The sequence below is a fragment of the Podarcis liolepis genome (assembly GCF_965112155.1).
Source record: "Podarcis liolepis genome assembly, chromosome: 14".
In the NCBI taxonomy this organism is placed as follows: domain Eukaryota; kingdom Metazoa; phylum Chordata; class Lepidosauria; order Squamata; family Lacertidae; genus Podarcis; species Podarcis liolepis.
In genome coordinates this window covers 37087923-37115757 of record NC_139569.1, presented here as the reverse complement: position 1 = coordinate 37115757, position 27835 = coordinate 37087923, and the positions used below count along the sequence as shown (strand labels likewise).

Sequence of the window (27835 nt, the reverse complement as noted above, 5' to 3'; positions counted from 1 at the left end):
GTAGGACTGGTAGCCTCTCATTAGAATGCAAACAGAATTGAACCTCTCTGTCATCTCGACACACAGCTACATGTATACACAGATGCTTCATGTGGTCAGGAAATTCAGAGTGTGCAGAGTTCCCAACCTCATGGAACACCTGCGCAAGTCTGGCAGAGGTGAGCTGAAATGATTGCCTCAATCATAGGGAAGAATTGAGGGTGGCTGTTTTGGTTTATTGAGGGGGTCAGGGATCACAAAAACAAAATACTTTTTTCATCTGCACACCGAGAAGAAAGAACAGCAGACAGGCAGATCTGTTGCTGATGTGGCAAGTTTAGGGAGCCCTCCTATGCACAGAAAGTCAGCATTAAGCATGCCATGTGTGTGTTAAGCAGGTGTAAGGGGAGCGGGTGGCGCTGTGATCTAAACCACTGAGCTTCTTGGGCTTCCCGATCAGAAGGTCAGTGGTTCAAATCCCCGCGACGGGGTGAGCTCCCGTTGCTCTGTCCCAGCTCCTGCCAGCCTAGTAGTTCGAAAGCACGCCAGTGCAAGTAGTTAAATAGGTACTACTGCGGCGGGAAGGTAAACGGCGTTTCTGTGCGCTCTAGTTTCCGTCACAGTGTTCCATTGTGCCAGAAGTGGTTTAGTCATGCTGGTCACATGACCTGGAAAGCTGTCTGTGGACAAACACTGGCTCCTTTGGCCTGAAAGCAAGATGAGCGCCACAACCCCATAGTTGCCTTTGACTGGACTTAGCCGTCCAGGGGTTCTTTACCTTTTTTAAGGTTACACCAGAATATGAACCAGCCTTATAAAGCCAAAAAATACAACTACAAATGAAAATTAACACATAACACTTCAGAACAATTTAAAACAACCTCTCCCAATAAACAACACCCATTCATAAAAGATATTTGAAAAAATAAAGCAATCCGGGTAAGAGAATTGGGAAATAATTCATAATGAATTGAAAAAAATGTTTAAAGGTACTTTCCCCAAAAAACCAGAGTCCCTTTTGTTGGGGATAATTCAAACAGAAATTCCCAGGTATCGAAAAAGGTTATTTATGTATGCCACTACTGTGGCCTTTGTTTCCTTAGCCCCAAAATGGAAAATGAGTGAGGTCCCAACTAAAGAAGAATGGCAACTTAAGCTGATGGAATATGTGCAGCTTGTGGACTTAACATATAGCATAAGAGAACAAGAAGAACATACGTTTAAAGAAAATTAGAAAATGTTTATTAAATATATAGGGGGAAATTGTGTACACTTGAAAACGTGGGCAGCATTAAGATAAACTCAACAGCGTAGACAAGTTTTGATGGATGTAATAATGGAATACTGAATGGTTTAGTTTATGTAAAATATGCAGGGATTTATGGTATGCAAAATGAACCATGGAAAGAGAAGAAGCAAAGTCATTGATATTGTAAGGATATTTAAATGAGTATTTAAAATTGTAAAACAGAAAATCTAATAAAAATTATATATCAAAAAGTGAAGAAAAGATAAAGCAATCAGAGCAGTTGTACATCTTATGAAACCGTAGCCCTGTTCGCTCATGAAGGCTCTTCTCCATACTTCAAATACAGATGTGGATGCCAGGTGACAGCAGCTTCCATATCCAGCACTGTGCATCAACATCTGGAATGGGTGTGGAAGGACCCTCTCCTATACATAAGGCCTATCCAGCTCTTAGGGAACATATACAGCTGCCTTACACTGAAGTCAGACTGATAGCCCATTTAGCTCAGCATTGTCTGCACTAATTGACAGCTGGTTTCTGAGGTCTCAAAGAAGACTCTACCTGGAGATGCCAGGGATTGAACCAGACATCTTCTGCATGAAAAGCAGATGTTCCATCAGTGAGCTACACTAGGGTACAGCCCTTCCTTCCCTTTCAAGAACCATTCCTGTCCAAGAACTTACCATTGATCTTGTTCTCTTAGAATGGCAATGGTGCCCACCTGAGAGGTGCTGGAACTGAGTTCTGGTGAGTTCCAGCTAAAAAAGAGCCCTGGTTCTTCTCATGAGTCAGTAGGTTATCAGTTAAGCTTCTTAAATCCCAGTGACTTGAGGCAGAGCACCCTTAACACATGGGTAGGCAAACTAAGGCCCGAGGGCTGGATCAGGCCCAATCACCTTCTAAATCTGGCCCGCGGATGGTCCAGGAATCAGCATGTTTTTACATGAGTAGAATGTGTGCTTTTATTTAAAATGTATCTCTGGGTTACTTGTGAGGCATAGGAATTCGTTCATTCCCCCTCCTGTCCAAAATATAGTCCGGCCCCCCACAAGGTCTGAGGGACAGTGGACCGGCCCCCTGCTGAAAAAGTCTGCTGACCCCTGCTTAGATGAAATAGATTATTATGAACTGATTTACCCCATCCATTTCCAAATGCTTAGCTAAATTTAAGCATGTTGACTTTCTGTATTCCAGATTATTGCTGTTTATCTATTAACTATGAGTACGGTCTCAGCTTCCACTCTTTTGACATCTTCTGCACATGGCTATTTGACATCTTTTAGAACAATAATATTAAAATTCCAGTACCATAGCAACTGGAAATGCTGGTCATGAATTATTCCATTATGATGAACAAAAGATCGTCGGGATCACTTCCAGAGCTATCTTTCTCCGCTGTTAACCTGTTTTATGGTTCTGTAGCACCAAGAGCAAAGACTCTTCCCCGCTTGTCATTTAGGAGATGAACTTGGCAGACTCTCTGCAACAGCCGTGAGGTAATGGATAATGTGCCACTCTGCGGGATTTTATTCTGTATGGTTGGGTAAAAGTGAATGCTTTTTCGGCAGATGATGTAATCAAATCAGGATATCTCTCTTATGAACATCAGTCAATAGTGCCAGAAGAGCTTAGCTAATGTAGGTCTATAGGGACATCTCTTGTCCCAGAGGAGGTAAGAATACTCTTGCTCAATTTGATATCTCAGAAATTTATCCTCTGTACGATCAAAGAACTACATTTTTCATACAAACCAGACCTGGAATGCCGACATGAAGGCATGGGCGTAGCCAGGATTTATGTTAGGGGGGCGGGCAGGAAACCCACCTGTCATCATCCTGTGTCTGGCTCTGTCTAGCAGATTTGGAATGAAATGTCTCAACACCAGTTGCTTTAAATTGCTTTCTCTTGACCCCAAGTGCTCAGAAGAATCTGTCGAAATCTTCAGCCATTTGAAAACTAGCAAGTTAAATTAAAAAATAACACCAGGGAGTACCTTTTAAGCAGTTAATGAGTAAATTTTGCAAAATTCATCTTATTTTCTTTTAAAAATTAACTAAACTAAAACGAGTTTTAGTTTAAAATAAACTAAACTAAAACGAGTTTTCTTGGATTTGCTGAAAACTATCCAACCTCTGCTTAAAAGCCCCCGAGGAAGGAGAGTCTACCACCGTCCCAGAGAGTCTTACCATCAGAAAGTTCTTCCTAATGTTTAGTCCGAATCTCCTCTCCTGCCCTCCCCTCTGGAGCAGCAGAAAACAAGCTTGCTCCCTCTTGCAGCCTTCAGCTATTGGAAGATGGCTCTCCTCTCAGTCTCCTCTTCTCCAAGCTAAACATACCCACCTGCCTCAACTGTTCCTCATAAGGCTTGGTTTCCAACTACCTCAACCATTCCTCATCAGGCTTGGTTTCCAACTGCCTCAACTGTTCCTCATCAGGCTTGGTTTCCAGACCCTTCATCATCCTGGTTGCCCTCCTCTGCTCACCTTCCAGCTGCTCAATATCCTTCTTCAACTAGCCTGCACTGACTGGCAGCAGCTCTCCAGGGTTTCGGATGGGGGGATGGACATTCCCAGCCCCTCCCCCTGGAGATACTGACCAGGACAGAAGACCTGTATGCAAAGCAGATGGTCCAATCCTGCGCTGTGGAGACCCCCTAGCCTGCCTTGAAGGATGTGGGGATGGTCTCCCTTTGGAAACGGGACCGCAGGAAGAAGGATGTGAAATGCCGACGTGAATCTGACCAGAGAAGATGTGGCCCAGCTGCAGGCGTATCACCAGATGCCTCCAAGTTCTGACTGTGGAGCATCACCTCTCAGGAGGGGCCAGATCCAGATGAGGGGGTTGCCACGGTGACAAGGACCTGCCCTCCTGTGTGACATCTTTTGCTTCTCCCTTAAAAGCCAGAGACTTGCAGGAGGCCATTGTGGGTTAGTAGTGAGGTGAGTTGAGTAGTAGAGAGAGGTAGTGGAGATGATAAGGAGAGGTGTTCTTTGATGGTTATTTTGATTTGATTTACAGTGGTACCTCGGGTTAAGAACTTAATTCGTTCCGGAGGTCCATTCTTAACCTGAAACTGTTCTTAATTTGAGGTACCACTTAGCTAATGGGGCCTCCCGCTGCCGCTGTGCGATTTTTGTTCTCATCCTGAAGCAAAGTTCTTAACCCGAGGTACTATTTCTGGATTAGCAGAGTCTGTAACCTGAAGCGTATATAACCCGAGGTACCACTGTATTACTTTTATTTGATTTATTTGATTTTATTAATTTTTATTTTATTATTTTACTTTTTTATTTTAACACTTTTATTTTACTTTTTTATTTTACTTTTTGTTCTCTATTTACATATTTTTTATTTTACATTTTGTGGACATTTGTGCACATTTGTGTATATATTTTGTATACAGTGGTGCCTCGCAAGACGAAATTAATTCGTTCCGCAAGTTTTTTCTTCTTGCGAGTTTTTCGTCTTGCGAAGCACGGTTTCCCATAGGAATGCATTGAAAATCAATTAATGCGTTCCTATGGAGACCGCCTTCAGACCAGGTCCAGGGACAGTCTGTCCCCAGACCTCTTCTGAAGGCTGGCGGGGGGAGAAGGACTTTTCTCCCCACCGCCAGCCTTCAGAACAGCCTTCTGAAGGCTGGCGGTGGGAAGAAAAGCCCTTCTCCCGCCGCCAGCCTTCAGAAGAGTTCCCGGAGGGCTGCCTAGGCTGCGGATAGCAGCCTGCTGCCCGGTGCGAGGCAGACATCTGCAGCTTGGGGTGCCCTGCAGGACTTCCCCGCAGGGCTCTCCAAGCTGCGGATAGCGGCCTGCTGCCCCGCACGAGGGGCGCTCTTAAGCAGAGCGCCCCTCGCGCGGGGCAGACATTCGCAGCTTGGAGAGCCCTGCGGGGAACTCCTGCAGGGCTCCCCAAGCTGTGAATGTCTGCCCCGCGCGAGGGGCGCTCTGCTTAAGAGCGCCCCTCGTGCGGGGCAGCAGGCTGCTATCCGCAGCTTGGAGAGCCCTGCGGGGAAGTCCCGCAGGGCTCCCCAAGCTGTGAATGTCTGCCCCGCGCGAGGGGCGCTCTGCTAAAGAGCGCCCCTGGTGCGGGGCAGCAGGCTGCTATCCGCAGCTTGGAGAGCCCTGCGGGGAAGTCCTGCAGGGCTCCCCAAGCTGCAGATGTCTGCCCCGCGCGAGGGGTGCTCTGCTAAAGAGCGCCCCTCGTGCGGGGCAGCAGGCTGCTATCCGCAGCTTGGAGAGCCCTGCGGGGAAGTCCTGTAGGGCTCCCCAAGCTGCGAATGTCTGCCCCACGCGAGGGGCAGCAGGCTGCTATCCGCAGCTTGGAGAGCCCTGCGGGGAAGTCCTGCAGGGCTCCCCAAGCTGTGAATGTCTGCCCCGCGCGAGGGGCGCTCTGCTAAAGAGCGCCCCTCGTGCGGGGCAGCAGGCTGCTATCCGCAGCTTGGAGAGCCCTGCGGGGAAGTCCTGCAGGGCTCCCCAAGCTGCAGATGTCTGCCCCGCGCGAGGGGCGCTCTGCTAAAGAGCGCCCCTCGTGCGGGGCAGCAGGCTGCTATCCGCAGCTTGGAGAGCCCTGCGGGGAACTCCTGCAGGGCTCCCCAAGCTGCGAATGTCTGCCCCGCGCGAGGGGCGCTCTGCTTAAGAGCGCCCCTTGCGCGGGGCAGCATGCTGCTATCCGCAGCCTAGGCAGCCCTCCGGGAACTCTTCTGAAGGCTGGCGGGGGAGAAGGGCTTTTCTTCCCACCGCCAGCCTTCAGAACAGCCTTCTGAATGTTGGCGGTGGGGAGGAAAACCTTCCTCCCACCGCAAGTCTTCAAAACAGGTCCGGGAACAGAGGAGAAGCGCTGCGCGCCTTCCCCTCTGTTCCTGGACCTGTCCTGAAGGCTTGCGGTGGGAGGAGGGCTTTCCTCCCCACCGCCAACATTCAGAATGCTGTTCTGAATGTTGGCGGTGGGAAGGAAAAACCCTCCTCCCACCGCAAGCCCCGGGAACAGAGGAGAAGCGCTGCGCACCTTCTCCTCTGTTCCCGGACCTCCCACCACAAGCCTTCAGGACAGGTCTGGGAACAGAGGAGAAGGTGCACTGCGCTTCCCCGCTGTCCCAGGAGATTTCCCTATGGGCTTTCGTCTTGCGAAGCAAGCCCATAGGGAAATTCGTCTTGCGAAGCCTCTAAAAATCGGAAAACCCTTTCGTCTTGCGGGTTTTTCGTTTAGCGAGGCATTCGTCTTGCGGGGTACCACTGTATATTTATTTTGTGCATAGAGGAGTAGTTAAGGGCTAGGCTTAGGCTTAGGGCTGGGGCTGGGGTTGGGGTCAGAGTTAGGCTTGGGTGGGCATTTTAGATAGTTAGTTTAGAGAGGAGGGTGGGAATTTTTCGTGAACAAAATGTGCAGACTGTAAGTAGCATTCCTTTGCTTTCTCTTGGTCTCCTGGGGTGAGTCCTGGGGTCCTCTGCACAGCCTTAGCTCTCTTGAAATGGACCCGGCCACTCTTCTCCAGAGAGCTCAGCTCCTCCACACTCTTCCCCTGCCTTCCCCTTTTCTATCCCCTCTCATCATTTACATTTACTAGGACATTCCTAGCTCACTTTCCTCCCAGGACCTCAAGGTGGCCTTCATGGTTCTCCCTGCCACCAAATGTTATCTTCACAGCAGCCCTGCAAAGTAGGCTAGGCTGGTCCAAGGTCCACCAGGGAGCTTCATGGCTGAGTAAGGATTCGAACCCTGCTCTCCCAGGTCCTCCTAGTCCAGCCCCCCAACCATTACACCTCTGTCTGGCTCCATTTTGCATCTCTCCAGCTGCCCTACGACATCAGCCTTCTCCCCCTTCCTGGGGGTCTCTCTGGCTTCAAGGAAGACTCCACCACCTTCTTCATGTTCTGCTCCTCTTCTGGGACACCTTGATGCTTAGAGGACCCTCCTAGGGGTCTCCTTCTGTTAAATGTTCGGGAAATGTCAGAAGCCCAAGGCGGTATAAGTTCCTCAATTACGTTTATTCAACATTTGTCAATGACAACAGCTCACTCATAGGAAAACAAGAACCGAACTGACTGGACAACACAACACAATAATAATGCCAGAGCATGAACTGACCATTGACAGTTGACAGTTGGAAGTGCATGCACTTACTTGCCCTACCAACTTACTCTACCAGTACTCTACTCTACTTACTCTACCAACACTTATACGATTGGTTAGAATGTGCCTTGTAACATAAAATGTGTTAAACCCAATACATAACACCCTCCTTCTCCTGGAAGGGTAAGGTAAAGGGACCCCTGACCATTAGGTCCAGTCGTGGCCGACTCTGGGGTTGCGGCGCTCATCTCGCTTTATTGGCCGAGGGAGCCGGCATACAGCTTCCGGGTCATGTGGCCAGCATGACTAAGCCGCTTCTGGCGAACCAGAGCAGCGCACGGAAACGCCATTTACATTCCCGCCAGAGTGGTACCTATTTATCTACTTGCACTTTGACATGCTTTTGAACTGCTATATTGGCAGGAGCAGGGACTGAGCAACGGGAGCTCACCCCATCGCGGGGATTCGAACCGCTGACCTTCTGATCAGCAAGCCCTAGGCTCTGTGGTTTAACCCACAGCGCCACCCGCGTCCCTTTCTCCTGGAAGGGTAGGTCTGTCCTAAGAAGACGAGGCAGAGCAGCCCTTTAACAGCTGGCAATGCTTCTCTTTTCTTTGGGCTGGAGCTCTTGAACCCATAGCACTTGGGGCCTCCTTTCTCTCTCTGCCAGCCCTCAGGGCTGCCTCTTTCCTCTTTCAGGTCACTGAACTGCAGAGAGATGGAAGGAATTGGGCCAGCCGCCCCTCCTCAAACACAAACACCCCCCAAGAATTGGGGCTGCCAGCTTCTGAGTCGCTCTCCCTGCTCGTCTCTTCTAGGTTCAGGTGCTTAAGATGCCTGATCGGCCGCAGCAACAGAGTGCCCCCCCCCCCGCGCAAGGCCCGGAGCAGCCGGTGGCATCAGGTGAGCAAGTGGCCCTTCTTTTTGGGACAGAGGAGGGCAGGAATGGGCTAGAGGAGCAGCTAGTCAAAAGATGCACAGAGCCAATGACTGGATCTGACCCAAGGTCCATCTGGGCCAGCGTCTGGAAACCCAACCACCCTGTTTTGTGGGGTCCAATGGAGGAAGCAGGGGGCTGGGCTGCGGGGCAAGGTGGGGGGGCAGTTGTCAGTGGGAGGGGCACCTTCCCTGGGGAGCCATGTTTTGGGGGCAGGAGGGCAGGATTGGCTCCCAAGGCCTGGGGTGTCCCTCCCCTGTAGTAGGACTTGGAATCCAGGAGAAAACTCTTGGAATAGCCTTGCCAGGGGCTCGGGGATGAACACATCGCACAGTTCATACTCTCCCCTGCCTGCTCCTCCAGTCAGAAGCGGGGGCAATGGCACATGGGCAGGGAGCACATCAAATGTCACCCCCCCTCAGGATGTCACCTGGGTTGGGCCGTCCCCACTTCACCCCCCCCCTCCGACACCTCTGCCTAAGCTAGAAAAAAGATCAGTCTTCTGCCCCCTTCCAGGAGCCTGGATTCCGCCTAGGAATACATACCTACAAGTGTGAGATGGAAGCCAAAATCTGGGTCAGGCCAGAAGGGATCTCTTCTATCGTAAGTACAGTAATTGCGAGCCAAAGGAATTTCTGTTGTCAGAAGCTGAGCTGCGATCAGCATCTAGGAAAGCCAGTAAACTCCCTGATGGGAAGAAAGAAACAATGTTGGGCAGAAAGGATGCAAGGATTTCCATCCTTCCTAGGTTTTGGGACAGGCAGATGCACTTCCAAAAGTTTTATTTGGTTTTACAAGTTCATTGACACAACTAACATTCTTGCAAATATTAAAATTAAAACAAGATTCTGCCGAATCTTAGGACTTCCCTCCTCCCCTCCGTGGGTTCTTTAAATACCTCTGTCAACTGCATATTATAAATTCTTCCAAATTTCAGTCTTCCATAATATCCAAAGTCTTTGCCACATTGCAAGAGTTATTTAAAGCATGCCAAAGAGTTCAAGTGTTTACAGAGTTCATTTAGATATAGTCTATATTTATCCCATTCTCTATTGAAGTTTTGATCCTCCTGATTTCTAATTTTCCCGGTCAATCTTGCCATCTCTGCATAGTCCAGTAGTTTCATCTGCCAATCCGCTTTCGTAGGTATCTTATCATCTTTCCAACTCTGGGCAAGCAGCATCCTTGCAGCAGTAGTAGCGTACATGAACAGTCTTTTCAATTCCTTCGGTTCCAATTCCTAACAAAAAGACTTCTGGTTTTTCAAAAAAAACCCATTATTTTAAACTTTTTTAAAAAGTTCATTATATGTCATTTCCCAGAATTCCTTTATCATTTTACAATTCCACCACATACGATAGAAGGTCACCTATCAATTCATGATCTTTATTTTTAAAAAAAATCGTGAAAGTTTGTCTGCAATTTAATGTGAACTTCCCCTAAAAGACATATTCCAAATGTGCGCCAGCAACAAGTTGGTGAGCCCTGCATGCTTGGTTTGACTTCACACCCAACCAGGGGTGCCATCTCCTTGGGGCCAAGTCCTTTGGGGGGCCCTATATTTTGGGGGTAGGGGCTGCCCCTCCCCCATGTCCAAGAAATCAACATTTGATGATCTCCTTCTACCAGTCCACAATAGAAAGTGTCCTTTCATACCGCATCACGGTGTGGTATGCTGGTTTGACACCAACTGATAGGAAGTGCCTACAGAGGGTGGTGAATACAGCACAATATATTATGGGCTGTCCTGTGAATCCGCTGGATGGCATCGTGGAAGAACGTTGCCTCAGGAGAGTGAGGAAAATTCTCAGGGATGATTCACACCCTGGCCGGCACTTCCTTTATCTCCTGCCCTCAGGCAGAAGATATAGAAGCATGATTAGTCACACCAACAGGGTAAAGAACAGCTTCTATCCATGGGCTGTTAGGCTGCTGAAGGAAAAGATAACAACAGGGCAACTGACTTTCGGGTTTGGTGGGTGTGCGTCAGTAAACGAGGGGAATTAAGACTAAGAGAGCTGAGTGGGGGGGGGGGTGTCCGTGTAATCTCACTGTATACAAGTTGTACAAGTGACAATAAAGTATTTCAATTTCAATAAAAGAAGCATGGAGTGAAGTGGCCAGCTCCTTCACCATCTTCTCCTGCCATGGAGGAGAAGGAGAGTTGTGAAGCAGCCTTCTGCCAGTGGCAACACTAAGAGAAGGAAGAGAAACCACCAGTTATCGAAGCCACGAGGCCGCCATGTTCAACTCCACCCCCAGCTCCTCCCAACGCCCTGACATCACAGGCACGACATTGGCCTCCCCGATTGCCTTGCAAACTGGCACCTCTGCGTCCAACACAGTCTTGAGCAATGAGGCATTCAGAGTTTGCACATAAAGCCTATGTAAGACAGGCTTCTCTATACAGTGGTACCTCAGGTTAAGAACTTAATTCGTTCTGGAGGTCTGTTCTTAACCTGAAACTGTTCTTAACCTGAAGCACCACTTTAGCTAATGGGGCCTCCTGCTGCCACTGTGCCGCCGGAGCACGATTTCTGTTATTATCCTGAAGCAAAGTTCTTAACCTGAAGCACTATTTCTGAGTTAGCGGAGTCTGTAACCTGAAGCGTATGTAACCTGAGGTACCACTGTACAAGTGTAGCATGGGTGCCGCAATCGATGGATTGCATTTATATCCCAATCTTTCCCCAGGATACCATACCTTCCAACATTTTGCAAGAAAAAAATGGGGCACCCCTCCACCCATCTCCATCGCTTGCCCCCCCCTGCTACTGACCCCTTCATCGCTCATCCGCTCGGCCCCTCCATTTCAACCCTCTCTCACTTTGCTGTTTCGGCCTCCTGGTCAAAGGCCTAGAGTGGCCTCGGGAAGGTCGCGCTAGTCCCTGCCACGTCCAGAGATGCCACGTGGCCTAGAGTGGCCTCCAGGAAAATGGAGCATCCCAAATTGGGTGGGTTCTGTAAATATGGGTTGTCACAATTATTATTATTATTATTATTATTATTATTATTATTATTATTATTATTATTATTATTACAGTGGTACCTCGGGTTAAGTACTTAATTCGTTCCAGAGGTCTGTTCTTAACCTGAAACTGTTCTTAACCTGAAGCACCACTTCAGCTAATGGGGCCTCCTGCTGCTGCCGTGCCGCCGGAGCACGATTTCTGTTCTCATCCTGAAGCAAAGTTCTTAACCCGAGGTAATATTTCTGGGTTAGCGGAGTTTGTAACCTGAAGCGTATGTAACCCTAGGTACCACTGTATTTATATACCACCCTATACCTGGGGGTCTCAGGGCGGTTCACAGAATAAAATCAAGATATAAAACCACAAAATACATAACAAAAATAAAAACAACAACCCAATACCCCCCCCCACATTTTAAAAGGGCATAGGATGTCAGTCAAATGAACCAAAGGCATGGTTAAAAAGGTACATTTTTGCCGGGTGCCTAAAGGTGTCTAATGAAGGTGCCAGGCGAACTTCCCTGGGGAGAGCATTCCACAGATGGGGAGCCACTGCAGAGAAGGCCCTGTTCTCGTGTTGCCACCCTCCAGACCTCTCAAGGAGGAGGCACATGGAAGAGGGCCTCAGAAGATGTTCTCAGGGTCCGGGTAGGTTCATATGGAAAGAGGTGGTCCTTGCGGTATTACGGTCCTGAGCAGTCTGAGGTTTTATAGGTCAAAACCAGCACTTTGAATGGGGCCCAGAAACTAATTGGTAGCCAGTGCAGTCGGACCAGGATGGGTGTAAAATGCTCAAACTGTCTTGCTCCAGTGAGCAACCTGGCTGCTGAATTCTGCATTAAATTGGGACACTTGAGGGGTCTCGCATACCTGGTTTTCCTTTTCCTTATTTAATCCCCACAATAACCCACTGAGGTAGGGTAGGCTGAGAAATAGTGACCGTGGCCCAAGGTCACGCAGTGAGCTTCATGGCTGAGTGGTGATTTGAACCCAGGTCTCCTAGGTCCTGGTCTGACAATCTAATTGCTACACTACACTGGCACACTGCGTAGAGTGAGGAGGTTGAAGTATCTTGCTTTACAAAAGGCGGGTGAAATGGATGCCCCGCAGTCTGAAATGTGAACTGAGCTGTGAATTTCGGGGGAATAATTTTGGCACACCCCTGTAGCAGGTGCACCTCAGGTTCCCTCACCCTTCCCATCTCAGTCACACAAAACAGCATCAGGTTCTGTGGTGAGGCTCTGCCATTTGAGGATTTTTGATCCTCAACTGGATTGATGGGTTTTATCAGGTAATGGACACAGTCAGGGCTGAGGTTTTCTATTACCTCGCAAAATTGAAGAAACTGATGTGTTGTTCCAATATATCAGAAAAGCAACGTGCCTTCTCTTGCTTCCTTGCAAAAATGACAGACGAGGAGGGTGGAAAATAGTTTAGTTTTTCAAAAGTGCCATGTGGCTTTTTTTTGCTGAACCAAGAGGAAAGATTCCCCAGCAAACTGAAACCCTTTAAATAGTATTTGCACAGAAAGCACACACAGATGGATAGTTTCATATAAAGCGCCTTTATTATCTGGGGACTATTGCCCTAGTAACAGCCATCTCATTCTCATTCTATATTTACCTTCTAATGACTATTCTGTTACTACTCAATTCCTACATTTCGTAATGCTTCCATGCTTTCTTTATCTCCATGCTTTATTGGTGTGTACTTACATGCATTTGGGACGCAGGTGGCGCTGTGGGTTAAACCACAGAGCCTAGGACTTGCCGATCAGAAGGTTGGTGGTTCGAATCCCCGCAACGGGGTGAGCTCCCGTTGCTCCGTCCCTGCTCCTGCCAACCTAGCAGTTCGAAAGCACGTCAAAATGCAAGTAGATAAATAGGTACCGCTCTGGCGGAAAGGTAAACAGCATTTCCGTGTGCTGCTCTGGTTTGCCAGAAGTGGCTTAGTCATGCTGGCCACATGACCCAGCCAATAAAGCAAGATGAGCACCGCAACCCCAGAGTCGGTCACGACTGGACCTAATGGTCAGGGGTCCCTTTACCTTACTTACATGCATTAACACAGCGGGGCCAGTTCAGATGTGACAACCATGTTGTAAAACACCAGGAGCCTTGTGTTTGCATGCTCTGTCCCTTCCTTGTTTGTTGAATCCTAGGCAGTTTGGGTACTTCTGTGGTGGTTTGTTTAAACCATTGTTTCCCATTGCACCAGAACCAGGAAACTCTGGTTTAACCGCTCTGCTTACAAACAAGGCTTTGGTATATACATTGCAAAGGGCAGTCCCTAACATTTCTTTAAAAGAAATGGATGAACGAATCTTCTGCTGGAGGTCACTGAATGAATTATCGACAAAGCACACGCCATTTTGCAGCCCAAGTCAAAGGACCAGATGGCAACCCTCTCCCACGAACAAAGGCCAAGTGGACTAGCAGTCCACTTGCACTTGAGGCTGAGATGGGGCAGGGCAGCTCATGCAGTACACACAGTTCTGTCCTCCAGCACAGAAGGAAAGCCAGGGGGTTGAGAAGGGCTGGTGGGAAGGCTGTCAGTGCTTCCCTCCAGCATCCACCACTTGAGGCAGTTGTCTCACTTTGCCTAATGGTAGGGCTTGCCCTGATCATCACCTTGGGCTTTGTGGTAGCAAGTGAATGGTCAGCCAGAACCGTTAATTTATTATTCTGGGCTTTTTTTCTGATTAAAAAAAAACAAACCAAGAGAGGAACAGGAGTCTCAGGAACTGGCCAGTGGTTCTTTTGTCAGATTCACTGATTCAAAAAATAGAAAACACACACACAAGCACCTTCTTCACTAAACATTTAAAGCAGTATCATATCACTTTAAAAAGTAATGGCTTCCCACAAAGAACCCTGGAGTCTGTTAAGGGTGTAAAGGTAAAGGTACCCCTGACCATTAGGTCCAGTTGTGGACAACTCTGGGGTTGCGCACTCATTTCGCTCTATAGGATGAGGGAGCCGGTGTTTGTCCACAGACAGCTTCCGGGTCATGTGGCCAGTATGACTAAGCCACTTCTGGCAAACGAGAGCAGTACAAGGAAACACCGTTTACCTTCTCGCCAGAGCAGTACCTATTTATCCACTTGCACTTTGGTGTGCTTTCAAACTGCAAGGTGGGCAGGAACTGGGACCGAACAACGGGCACTCACCCCGTCACGGGGATTCGAACCGCCGACCTTCCAAGGGAGAATTAATTTTCAGCCACTCAGGGAACTGTTGCTCAGGGAGGGGCTACAGGTTTCCTAACAACTCTCAGAACCCTTAACAAACTACACATCCCAGGATTCTTTGGGGGAAGCAATTACCGTTTACTAAAACGCAAAGAAGCGTTTACGGTACCCATGTGGAGAAATGTGTCTGGCGGGTGCATAAAAATCTCCCTCTTTGACTCCACTCACTTTCGCCTCTGGCCATGCCCACCTTTATTTATTTGATTTGTTTGTTTAATAAAATTTATACACTGCTTGTTTATTTTTTTAAAAAAAACCTCAATGTCTCTGGCCTTGCATACCGCTGGCGCTCGGCCCTCATTGCGTCATCCAAGAGGAAATCCGACCTTCAAGCTGAAAAAGGTTCCCCACAACTGGAGATTTTCTGTTGGTATTAAACACCTTCCCTCTTTCTGTATGTTTTTAACCTTCCTGTCTAAGCTTCGGGGAATGAAAACAAGGTTTCTTTTTGTTGTTGCTACTGCTGCTGCTAGCAAAACTGTTCTTTTTTAAGAAGGAGGGGGAAACGGGGAGATTCTAATAATGGAACCAGTTGGAAGAGGAAGATTATAATGGCCCATCCAATCAAGGAAGTGACAATAGCCAATCAGGAGAGCTGAGAAACAAGAGTGTCATGATTATGCAAATCCCTTTGTGGTGATTGCTCTACAGCTCTCCTCAACCAATCGGCATTCACAAGTCCAAATCAGAGAATTAAAGAAAGGAGAAATGTGGAGCAGAAGCTTACAGTAGCAGTTCTAAAACTGAGTTTTGGGCCCTCAACCCTGAGCTAATGAGTTGATGCAGGTCTGATGAGACCAAAGAGTGTATTTTCTTAACCGGTTTTTAAAGTAGTTTGCTTTAAATAAACATTTTTTGATTTATGCACCCAGATAATCCAAATTCCACCTCAAGGAAAGGGTGCTTCTGTGGAGAAATTATGCTTTATATGCAGGAGATCTCAGGGCCAACTTCAATCCCCAGCATCACCAGGTAAGACTCAGAAAGTTCCTGGTCTGAAAGCCTGCCTGGAGAGCTGCTGCCAGTCAGTGCAGACTCTACCAAGTTAGTTGGATGAATTGTCTGACTCTGTGTAAGACAGATTCCTGCATTCCTAACCTGAATGCACTTTGCAAATTGAGAAATACAAGTGATATCTCTTGTTTTCCATCAATCCTTCTGCAAGTTTTGTTGTTGTTTAGTCGTTTAGTCGTGTCCAACTCTTTGTGACCCCATGGACCAGAGCACGCCAGGCACTCCTGTCTTCCACTGCCTCCTGCAGTTTGGTCAAACTCATGCTGGCAGCTTCGAGAACACTGTCCAACCATCTCGTCCTCTGTCGTGCCCTTCTCCTTGGGCCCTCCATCTTTCCCAACATCAGGGTCTTTTCCAGGGAGTCTTCTCTTCTCATGAGGTGGCCAAAGTATTGGAGTCTCAGCTTCAGGATCTGTCCTTCCAGTGAGCACTCAGGGCGGATTTCCTTCAGAATGGATAGGTTTGATCTTCTTGCAGTCCATGGGACTCTCAAGAGTCTCCTCCAGCACCATAATTCAAAAGCATCAATTCTTCGGCGATCAGCCTTCTTTATGGTCTAGCTCTCACTTCCATACATCACTACTGGAAAAACCATAGCTTTAACTATACGAACCTTTGTTGGCAAGGTGATGTCTCTGCTTTTTAAGATGCTGACTAGGTTTGTCAATGCTTTTCTCCCAAGAAGCAGGCGTCTTTTAATTTCGTGTCTGCTGTCACCATCTGCAGTGATCATGGAGCCCAAGAAAGTAAAATCTCTCACTGACTCCATTTCTTTCCCTTCTATTTGCCAGAAGGTGATGGGACCAGTGGTCTGCAAGTTTTACTATTTCATAATTTAGAACAGATTGCTAGATAAATCCTTGGACCCCCAAGGATCATTCACTGGTAACTGTATACCTCTTTGGTTCCCAAGTTTCCAGCAGGTAATGACCGTTTATTTTCAGGTGTCATAAGGACTAGCATCTTAGGTTTTTTGTTTTAACGGAATCTGCAGTTCTCAAGGACCTGAATTCTGCATTTTTCTGCTGCTCCCATGGAATTGAGGCTAACTACCCAGAGTCCTGGATGATACATTTCCATAATGATCTTAGTTATGTACGCTGTCGCCAGATCTGTCCAGATGTCCCCAGTGCAAAGCATACTTCCCCATGGAGCCATTGCCGTCCTCCTGAAGGTCAGCCCACAACTAAAAACTCTGAAATTTAACTCTGAGTCAACACTGTTTGTTTAATTAGAGCAACTTATTTTGGAGCAGCCATTTAATCATTTCTCAAGTCACTAGCACGACCCAGAATCGCCCATGTGTTTTCCAAGGTGTAATTATTCAACATGACTGAGTAGTCTTTCTGTATTTTTTTCTGGTGGCTGAGAATGAGAAGCAGGGCATCAACATCCCCGTACCAGAAGTTCACACACTTTACTTTGATTCTAGATGAAGGGAAGTTGCAGCCTTTGCAGATATCCACTCACCCACAGAATGGGGAATGGAGGCCTGGAATGATGAATGGAAACATGCAAAAACGGGAAGCTGCCTTATAACAAGACAGACCATTGGTCCATCTAGCTCAGCATGGATTACACGGATTGGCAGAAGCTCTCAGGGGTGCTCAGACAGTGTCCTCTTCCAGCCCTACTTGGAGATGCCTGAAAGAGCAATGCAGTGGTACCCTGGTTCTCAAACTTAATCTGTTCTGGAAGTCCGTTCTAAAACCAAGGTGCACTTTCCCATAGAAAGTATTGCAAAATGGATTAATCCATTCCAGACATTTAAAAACAACCCCTAAACATGAATTTTGCTATCTAAGGAGACCATTGGTCTATAAAATGAAAGCAATAATCAATGTACAGTACTATAAAATAAAGAAGACAGTATTGTAGATGATAAAAAATAAAATTCTTATTATTTTCTTACCTGCACTGATGACAGTCATTGTTTGGATGGGGTGGGGGGCTTTTATCCATTTCCGCAGTCACACAATCAATCAGTAGCTGAACTGGGTTCCACACAGTCACAAAAACAAATTAACCAAAAAAGCCTCAAAAACAAAAATGCAAAATAAATAGGTAAAACAAAAGCGCCTAACTTAATCCATTCCGGAAGTCCGTTTGACTTTTGAAATGTTCAAAAACCAAGGCGCAGCTTCTTATTGGTGCAGGTGCCCCGGAAACAATAGCCGACAGCCGCATCAGATGTTTGACTTCCAAAAAACGTTCGAAAACTGGAACACTTACTTTCGGCATTTGGGAACCAAGGTGTTTGAGTACCAAGGCGTTTGAGAACCAAGGTACCATTGTACAGAATACATAAGAATTTAAAGCACATGTGACGTTTCAATACAGCCCAGAGAAGCTTGGATCCAGACCAAGCTAGATGCCCCTGGTTCCCATTGAAATCAATGGGACTAAGTCACGGATAACTTGCCCCGGTGAATTCAACTAGACCTAAATGCTGCCAAGTTAATCTGGATCCAAGCCAGAATGAACTGATGGTTCCTGTAGGTCTGGGACAGGACACCTGTGGCCCTGCAGATGTTGTTGGACTCCCCAGTCACCTGTCCAAGGGTCAGGGATGATGGGAGTTACAGCCCAACATCACCCAGAAGGTCACAGGTTCCCCTTCCTTGCTGCAGATGAATGAAATGGAGATTCCAGAGCCAGTGAAGCAAGGCAGAGCTGGATCAGAGTCAAAACTGTTCAAGCAAAGCACCTTGCCAGCTAATGATAATCCTTGGCTGGCCTGAAAGCAATCTATTATATCTTATTGCAGTGCATTTGATATATTTTGGGGTAGACTCATTTCTCCTGCTTATCCAACACCTAGAGCAGTCAGTGACTGGCATACACCGGGACTGTGCCAGGAAGCGGCATCAGCCAGGTGTGCAGCCTACAGGTAGCATGCAGAGAACAGAGGATGCTAAGCTAAGTCTCTCCTAGCACATTCCTTGCCCTGCTGCTGCACAACAGCCCTGCAGTGCTGCCTGCTGGGCCTTGCTACCCAGTAGCAGCCACCGCCACCCTCTCACTCAACTCTCACAGCCCAGATGGGAAAGGACTGGGCTGCACTGAAGCAATTACTTAAAATAAAAAAGCTCTATGCCAGGCATAGGCAAACTCAGCCCTCCAGATGTTTTGAGACTACGGTTCCCATCATCCCTGACCACTGATCCTGTTCGCTAGGGATCATGGGAGTTGTAGTCCCAAAACAGCTGGAGGGCCGAGTTTGCCTATGCCTGCTCTATGCTAATGCAACCTCCGCTCCTTGGCCCAACCTGCTCACAACTTGCTGGGGGAATCAGGGCTGTCTTCCAGCTGCCTAATCCCATCCAAGAGATCAAAGCAGCTTGCGGACCCCAGCCAACTTCCATAATAATAATAATAATAATAATAATAATAATAATAATAATAATAATTTATTATTTATACCCCACCCATCTGGCTGGGTTTCCCCAGCCACTCTGGGCGGCTTCCAACACAATATTAAAATACAGTAATGCATCAAACATTAAAAGCTTCCCTAAACAGGGCTGCCTTCAGATGTCTTCTAAAAGTCTGGTAGTTGTTCTCTTTGACATCTGGTGTGAGGGGGTTCCACAGGGCGGGTGCCACTACCAAGAAGGCCCTCTGCCTGGTTCCCTGTAACTTGGCTTCTCGCAGGGAGGGAACCGCCAGAAGGCCCTCGGTGCTGGACCTCAGTGTCCGGGTAGAACGATGAAGGTGGAGACGCTCCTTCAGGTATACTAAAGCCCAGGAACTCTGAGACCAATGCTCCCTGAGTTTCCCAGAGAACTCCCTCCCAGTTTGTTCAGCGTGTAAAGGCAGCCCATGCTCCCCAAGCCTCTCCCAGAGTTCAGAAGAACATTCTGGTTTATTACGACTCTGCTCTTAAACATTTCATAGAATGGATTCCAAGTGTCAAGACAAGTGGGGATGATCAGCTTCCTGGTGGCATGGGAAATCTGGCCCAGAGCTGGTGCAAAGGACAAAGCTGTAAGGCTGGCTCCACGTTTAAAGGCTCTTTTCCCTCTCCGTGGAGGGAGTGGTCTCTGGCTTTTTCTGACCACAGTCAATTTACTATGGATGCCATTTCTACCAGGCAGGCATCCTAAGTACCCTTGTTCATTTGAACAGAACTGGTGGGAGATACACGATTGTGTGGCTTAGATAAATGGCGGGGGCAGGAGACCATGCCAATGCACATGGCTGGGAAACAAGGTCACATACCACTACTTCCACTTCAGAATCCTGGAAACAAAGTCAAATCAGGTTCCTGTAAGCAGAGGGTAGTTCCACATACCGTATTTTTTGCTGTATAAGACGCACCAGACCATAAGACGCACCTAGTTTTTGTAGGAGGAAAACAAGAAAAAAAATATTCTGAATCCCAGAAACCAGAACAGCAAGAGTGTAGTGGAATGAAGGCTTCCCCTGCCCTCAAGACGCTTCATGCGGCTAAGCCAGAAGTCAGGACAGCAAGAGGGGTTGCTGCGTAGTGATTCCTCTAGCTGTCCTGGCTTATGGGATAGCCGCGCGCAGCCTCTCCCAGGCAGCAGGATGAAGGCTCCCCCAAGAGCCGCGCTCCCTTTAAGGAGTGTGCGGAGTTTGTGTGCGGCTCTTGGGGGCTTATCCCCAAGGAGGGAGAAGGGCAGCCCTTCCTCCTCCTCAGGGAAAAGCCCCCCCCCCACGCTCCACACTGCCCTTTAAAGGGAGCGCTGAGCAGAGCCTCCCACCTGCATTCACTCCATAAGACACACACACACATTTCCCCTTACTTTTTAGGAGGGGGAAAGTGCATCTTATAGAGCGAAAAATATGGTAGGTGAGGTCAAGCAAAGCCGTCCTCAGGATCCAAAAGGCATGAGAGCAAGGCAGGCAGCACCCTGGACAGCTCCGAGGAGGGCCTAGCCAACGAAACAAGGCCAGTTTGATTATGACTCCAGCAGGCGACCAAACCAAGCCTTGGTTGTAAGTAGGACTGCAGCTCCTGATAACTGAAACTTATACTCTTATCAAGGGACCCAGCCTATTTTAGTACCATTGACTCCAGTGGCAAGGAGGAGGTTGTGGTTCTTCTATTTCTTCTGAAGACCACAGTAAACAATGTAACCACTGGCACCATGTGGTGTTAGAACTCCTGAAGAAGCAGGGGCATTGAAGACTAGTTCTGAGGTCCAATTTGCCTCCTGGTCTGAAGCCCTGGAGAGCTTCTGCCAGTCACTGTAGGTGGACCATGGCAGCTGTGTAAGGCAGCTTCCTATGGTCCTAAACACTCTATGAAGACAGGCTGTAGCTCAGTGGTGGAGCATCTGTTTTGCATGCAAGAGGTCCCAGGTTCGGTCCCCAGCGTCTCCAGGAAGGGCTAGGCAAGACTCCCCATCTGAAATCCTAGAGAGCTGCTGCCAGTCAGTTTAGACAACACTGAGCTAGAAGGACCAGTCGTCTGACTTGTATAAGGCACTCTGCAATGTAAGTTGGTCAAAGATGTCCTCTGTTTGCATGGCCTCTTCTCCTGAGGATCTGGAATCAGAGCCCTGGCTCATGACTGACTTGGCATCACTCAAATTGCAAAACAACCTATAAAATAATCCGTTGAGAATTCAAGAGCTGATCCCTCCTGCAGACCTGCAAATCCCTTGGCAAGAACCTATAATTTAAAAAATCCATTTCCGATGAAAAACCCGGCCGATGCGAAACAGAACGTGTTGTTAAGCCAACCCTTCGCCAATCAGGCTTACGGCATTGTCTTGGATGTACCTGGGAAGAGGAAACATGACCGAGGGATGAATTAATATTTCTGTTTAATTAAGCGGACTTCGAAGGATGTGCACCATTTTTAAAAGTTTATTGGATGTCACATTTTAATGAACTGAAAGGCCACATTGTACAGTAACTTTGTAAAAGAAAGGCATCATTACATCTGACAGTTACCAAATGCCCCAGTTAAATTAAAACAGATGTACCCTAAAAACCTGGGAAGGATGGAGACATCCTTCTTGCCTTACTCTTTTAAGTAAACTGGATGATTTCCATATGGTGGTCCTGACCCAGCAAGAATTTGGTGTGAACCACGTCCCATGGCAAGCCATGGGACCAAAGTTATTTACAATTCCAATTTCTTGAATTAGTTGCAATGGAACATTTATTGTGACCAGCTGAGTCAGGTGCAACCCTTAAAACGCACTAAGAGAAGTAGGATTGGTTCTAAACAGTCTGTTGACTTTATTAATTTTCACAGTACCCTTTCGTTGTGTATATAACCATTTTATTTATAAGGCATAAATACAAAAAGAAATACGCTCATCATTATTATTTAAAGTAATACCATCTAGTACATTTTTTTTCTCAGTCACACTAAGGATTATAATGTACCTATAGCTGCATTATTATTAGTAGTAATAGTAGTAGTAGTAGTAGTAGTATCTCCATATAAAAGTCTATAATGTAGAATACAGTATATAGCGTTTCTGTTAAAATAACTGTTACACAAGATTGAACACAGTATAGTTTGCCAGCTACTGCTGCCAGATTATTTCAACTATACAAAAAATAATAAGGATCCACCTTCCCTGAATTTCAACGCTCGCAGTGAGCTTGAATCGCACTACAACTCTTTAAATATCACCACCCTGATCCAGCAAGGGAAATCTGCCCATATGTGCAGATGCCTGCATATTTAGTCAACATGAGTGCACCCCTGTATCATGATGTTCATATATTCCCTTCTGAAGTGATTGGAGGAATTTGAAAGGGGAGGGGTATCCCCATCTGGGGCCATAATTTGTTATGCTAATTGCCCACAGGTGTAGCTGGATCAGAAGCAGTAACCTTCTTTTTTAAGGGAATTGGGGAGGGGGAATCAAAATATTGCTTGATAGACCCAGAGAAATGCCCTTGAAGTCGATGCATATATGTCCTGGAAGCTTGTTAATAGGGCATAGAGACAAGATGGGAAGCTGGCCATTGATGGGACACTGACGGACATGGCTTCTACAATGGACTAGATGAAGCAGCTGTATGAGCGCCGCTGCAATATTCTGATATTTAAAACACCGTCCATGCAACTCCTTTTGCCACAAGCCAACTGCAACGTGGGGCAAGAAAACCTCCCTGATGAACCCCTATGTTCGGGGCTGGGTCCAAGGTGTGGTGCCCCAACATTCAAGAGGAGGCCTACGTCTTGTGCTACAGTGATTATGCACAATGATTGCAATTGTGGTTGCAGCCACTGGTCACTTCCAGACAATCTGTTGATTGAGCCTTCATCCCGATTTGTTTGCAGAACCTTAGCAGGGAGGTTATATGGGGGTGTTATAGGTTTGTTCTTGTTTTTTTATTTCGATCATGTATTTTGTGTTTTTATATTGTGATTTTATTCTGTCAACCACCCTGAGACCTGCGGGTATAGGGTGGCGTACAAATTTTAATAATAATAATAATAATAATAATAATAATAATAATAATAATAATAATATGATGCCAGTGGCTTCTTCATCCCATTTATTTGTGGAGAGGCTATATAAGGCAAACAATTGTTACCCCACACTTCCGAGCACATTTTGCCATCGTGGACCTTCTTGCAAAAAGTTGTGTGTGTGTGTTTTAAATGGAAATGGGTTTGTTGAGGAAGAGCACCAAATTCACTTCAACCGCTGAACCTGAATTGGTCCGGAAGTGGCCAGTGTCTTTGGCAAAACTTCTTGCTGAGTCGGTTACAATGCTCTGGCGCACACAACTTGCAAGGCCATCTCATGGAGGACGAGCTGCGCTACACTCCCTGCCCACAACCCATGTGTGAGCCAGGGGATCTAGGACAGTGCCCCATTCCCCCGCCTCCTTTTTAGTGCGTGTATGTCAGAAATTGTGCAAGCAGCACCCTCCACAAAACCAGCCGTCCCAATGGAACACCCTGTTTATGTATCATCTGAGCAGCGGAGGGGATTCAGGGAACAATCCACACCCACTATACAAAGGCCTGCAAATTTGCAGGATCCTGGCAGCATTTTCACTTAAATTACAGAATAGCATCTTCTGAAGTATATATTGCATGAATATCAATGTTTCCCATTTGTGCTTAAAACCTGGGTCCTTAATATAAGCACCCAGCAGCTGACTATTTGGAGAACTAAAAAAATAAAATAAAAATACCTTGGCAGAATTTGCAGTTTTCGACTACTTAACGCTGGAATAAAGCAATTAATTTCAATGGGAGCAAATTTCCAGGGCCTCTTCCAAGCCAATTGGCCTAGCCTTTGCTGGTGTCTTTTCATCTGTGGTAGCTACTGCCACGTCACATCTCTGGCCATGTACGAAATCCACCGGAAAGTTAAGTGGCCAGAATTTGTATACCAGTGATCAGGTCAGGAGGCTGTCTGTTCCACTGGCAATCAACTCTATTCAAGGCCACTGTTTGCCTCTGTTCTGTGCCATTGTGGCACAGCTACTCTGTGGGTCTTGCTGGAAATGTGCCACACTGCATGTTATGTTACAGACCCGAATACACCAACGGCCACTAGGGAGGCACCGTCCTGGCATAGAGGTGTTGCACAAGTCTGGGCTGATGCCCAGGCATTTCAACACAGCAGGCGCCGTGGGCATCATGCCCATGAAGATGCACTTTTGAACAGCCTCCACATGACACCCAGCTAACATTTACAATGAATTTTCCAAAACAGCAAAATGCCAAAATGAAATAGAAATAGAACACGTGACATGAGATATCCTGGAATCAAGGACAACTCCCCCCCCCACCCAAAAAAGCATGCTTGAGACAACAACCTTCTACAGTGAGCGCTGCTCATAACTTATTGCGAAGTGAAGACTTCAGTTCACTTAAGAAGCGTTGCAAAGTGAGATGCTAAAAGAGAGGCAGGTGAAAACAACGAAAACCTGATGGATTCTCAACACAGAGGAGGGGAAGTCAGTTTGGCATTTTGTTGATCTGCTCTTTTGGTTCCTTATCCAGCAGGTCTTCTTCTGCATGTTGCCAGTTAAGAGAGAGGCGTCAGACCTTTCGGCAAGATGCCGTACAAGCAGCAGAAGAGGCAGTGCATGAAGGCTGGCCATGTGTCCTACTTTATAGAGGGCAGTCCCCTAACTCAGGGATGTCCAACAGGTCAATCATGATCTACTAGTAGATCCCCGGGAGGTTTTGGTAGATCGCGGTCGATCGCTCAGTACCTTTCTGCCCCTGCCCCCTCGCCCTGCCCTCCATTGTTGCACAATCTGCAGAACGGAAGACGGAGTTTCCTCGGTGAGGCTGTTTGTTTCCCCAGCGATCTGTTGGTGAGTGGCTGTTCCTCTGTCACTCCCCCAAAGGGACCTTCCTCCAGCTCAACAACTTTGACCTGAACCCCCCAAAATGGGGCTTTTCTCCTCCCTAAAGAAAGCTCAACAACTTTGACCTGAATCCCCCCAAAACAGGGCTTTCCTTCCCCAGAAAGATCAACAACTTTGACCTGTATCCCCCACTGCCAGTTTTTAATTCTGTGAGTAGATCGCAGTCCCTTGGGAGTGGGCCACCCCTGCTCTCGCTGAAGGAGTCCTCTATACGAAAGGTTACCGGGGCAAGGTCTGCATTTCAGGATGGAAGAACCATGAAAAAGGGAAGGAGGGTGCTTGAGGTTGCCCACCAAGAGTTAACATCTGGACAGCAGACTGAGCAAGCAGATGGGTCTCCTGATCACAGTCTCCCTCATTATGCTGAGATGCATGGTATTTCTACTTAAATTATAGCAATTCTCTCCAAACTGGCATCTCTGCGTATAAATTACCAGGTGAGGGTAATGCAGATCAGTGTCCTCTTTTGCGCTTCGTATGGCGATGCGTTCTCTATTTTATTTTTGGCAATGCGTAGGTGGCCTTTTTAAGCCATGTGTCAGAGCCAGGTCAGGACTGTGTGTGGCTGCACCCAGATTCAGTACCTTACATCTTTTGGTAAGGAAAGTGTGGAGTACTTGGCTCCTAGTACTTATCCCAGTTTTAATCAATCCAGGGTTTCTTACTGCCTGCCAATTGCAGGAGCCTCTGCTGAACATTCCTATTCCCTCCTACACTTGAAGAAGCTTCAGAGGCCTAAGCACCTAAAGATGGGGGAGAAATCTGATTCGCCTTGCATTTGCAGGTGAATACACACAATCTGTGCTTACTGAAACTATATGCAAACCAAAAACGCAGCCATCCTTCAAAATTCCCACTCCTCTGAATTTTGCAGTGAAGTTCTCCTACCAAATGATCTAAGCCAAAATGCATCTACCAGGGGGAAGTGGCGGATCAATCTTAGTGAAAGTAATATGCACAAATGCATTGCGTTAGTGGGAACTGCTTGCAAAAAAGGAGGAAATGACACACAATTGTATCAAAAATGTGTGCATTAAGGGGGGGGGGACACTGAACGATTGATGAATTTTTGCAAATAAGCAGATGCAGCAATGTGGAGAAGTGAATTTAAAGGTAAAGGGACCCCTGACCATTAGGCTCAGTTGTGACCAACTCTGGGGTTGCGGTGCTCATCTCGCTTTATTGACCGAGGGAGCCGGCGTTTGTCCGCAGACAGCTTCCGGATCATGTGGCCAGCATGACTAAGCCACTTCTGGCGAACCAGAGCAGCGCACAGAAACGCCGTTTACCTTCCCGCCGGAGTGGTACCTATTTATCTACTTGCACTTTGACGTGCTTTCAAACTGCTAGGTGGGCAGGAGCTGGGACCGAGCAACGGGAGCTCACCCCGTCGCGGGGATTTGAACCGCCGACCTTCTGATCGGCAAGTCCTAAGCTCTGTGGTTTAACCCACAGTGCCACCTGCGTCCCTGAAATGAATTTAGGATGGGAAAAATGAGAAAGTGAGAGAAATTGAAATTGACAGGATTTGCCCATCCCTACAAACACCATACCTTGATTCTGTGGTTTCCCCAATGCACAGCCTCTTGTCACAATGTCTGAAGCAACCTTTAGGTTTTACTCATTCCATATCCTGAAAAGGGAGACCACCTGAAGAAGTGCCTGAAAAGACACTGGCCGGCACCAAAATAAACAAGCAGAGCAAACGTCATATGCTGCAATTCGCACACTCGGATCCACACTGGTTGGTTCACAGTCGTCATACAGGAGTCATCGCTTCAAAAGGAGACATTTTGTTTCTGGGCCGATCTGAGCACTGTCAAAACATTACAGCGCTTAGGTGCAGGATATGCAGCTGTAGTTGGGGCTAAATAGCACCCACTATTTCAAAGTATGAGGAACACTTACCACAGACAGCTGAAAGCAATATCCAACCCTAAAAACAATGGTCCCATCTCTACTGTTCACTGCACTGCCCTTCAATCATGGCTTCCCAACCCTAAAGAATCCTGGGAACTGTTGAGAGTAGTTAGGAGACCACTGTTCTTCTCCCAGATCTACAATTCCCAGAATGGTTTAACAGCTCATGCTCTTTCCCAGGGAACTCTGGGAAACGTAGCTTTCTGAGAGGAATAGGAATCCACCGTAGAACCACAAAAAACAATGAACCTAAGTTAGGCCACATTCACACCATACATTTGAAGTACTGTGATACCACTTTAAAACCGTCATGGTTTCTCCCAAAGAATTCTGGGAACTGTAGTTCATTAAGGATGCTGAGAGTTGTTAGTAGAACCCTGTTCTCCACAGGGTGGTTTAACAACCAATTCCTTTCCACAGGGAATTGTAGAGGCGAATGGGGATCCCATAAGACCTCTCAGCATCTTTCTACAATACTTCTCCCAAAACACTTGGGAGTTGTAGCCAGTGCTATTTCTACTCAAGAGTATATTTGCCGAAGTTAATGAACATGACTAATGCAGGACTATTAATTTCAGTGGGTCTTCTCTGAGTAGGAGTAGTTGGAGACAACTCTTGGTTTGCACGTTTAAGCATGCACTGAAAATACTGTATTAGTTCTAGATCTGAAAAACACAATGCAGGATTTGCACTGCCCGCCCGAAGCAGGACTTTGTTATGAAATGAAAAGTATTAAAATGACAACGACAACCCAATCACCACAAAACACAAATGACCCATCCTGTTCGTTTACATTCTAAAAAGGCACAAAATGTTTGTTGCGAAAGTAACATTCTGACAAACCTCCTCACAAGTTCAACAGAGAAGAGTGACAGGGGATCCAGCCAATAGCCAGCCTCCCACTGCCTATGCACTGAACCGGCTAGATCCCACCACCCATACGTACATTGGGCATATGTGCCACATCAATGCACATGCACAGAGCTTTTCCACACAGTGGAGGATCCTGATGGGTCCAAGACTAGCCCTCATGTGTCGGAGCTCCATGCGCAAACATCTGACACATGCACATGGCCTTTCTCATGTGTGCACAAGTGATAGGACTGCACAGAC

General features: G+C 47.1%; 1 long non-coding RNA gene across 5 annotated transcripts; it reads left to right on the top strand.

Annotated features, from left to right (window-relative positions):
- The first annotated feature begins 1050 nt into the window (after nucleotides 1-1050).
- LOC310693413 lies at nucleotides 1051-25212 on the top strand. Of its 5 annotated transcripts, none has more exons than XR_014519146.1 (6): nucleotides 1051-2724; nucleotides 8116-8200; nucleotides 8751-8837; nucleotides 15328-15427; nucleotides 16464-16643; nucleotides 24139-25212. It is a non-coding gene; the product is annotated as an uncharacterized lncRNA (long non-coding RNA). The 5 variants fall into 5 exon arrangements; XR_014519147.1 differs by having other exon boundaries at nucleotides 15328-16643; nucleotides 24139-24335; nucleotides 24429-25212; XR_014519148.1 differs by having other exon boundaries at nucleotides 15328-16643; nucleotides 24139-24748; nucleotides 25021-25212.
- Nucleotides 25213-27835: the final 2623 nt, after the last annotated feature.